The sequence below is a fragment of the Mugil cephalus genome, chromosome 16 (assembly GCF_022458985.1).
Source record: "Mugil cephalus isolate CIBA_MC_2020 chromosome 16, CIBA_Mcephalus_1.1, whole genome shotgun sequence".
Taxonomy (NCBI): Eukaryota; Metazoa; Chordata; class Actinopteri; order Mugiliformes; family Mugilidae; genus Mugil; species Mugil cephalus.
The window spans coordinates 12008527-12009079 of NC_061785.1; positions in this window are offsets into that span (position 1 = coordinate 12008527).

The following is a 553-nucleotide window of genomic DNA, read 5'->3' on the forward strand; positions in this document are numbered from 1 at the left end:
CGGTTTTATCGCTAAAATGTGATGGATATCACGCACAGTTAATGGGGATTTGTACAAATCTGGCTGCAGAAAGCTTAAAGGTAAATTTAGTGTCTTAGTTAATTAATGATCATTTGTGTTAAATCCCAGATTAGAATCGCTGTTTGTCCTTAACGTCATCAAAAACATTTATTTAAGCCTATAGGGCAATTAATACTTATATTAATGATTAACGTGTGTGTTAATGTGTGTACATATTAATTTTTAATAAAAACGCAAATAATATCCCCAAAAGATTTAGATCAGATGTAGAGTTATTTCCTGTGGAGTTATGTTAAATAATTCATCCCGTGTCCATGTTTTAAAGACGTTCTTATACAATAAAGTCCTTTTAATTCCAAATGGCAAGTCCTAGTGTAATTTTGTGTGCAGTCTCTAATGAGGGGATGGTTCTTTCATATCTGGAGCCTATCAGGTCCAACCCCTGCATCAGACACACCTCCAAAATATGACCACTGACAAAATGTAGGCTATATATCATAGGTTAGAAAATCGAGCATGTGTTCCAGTCACT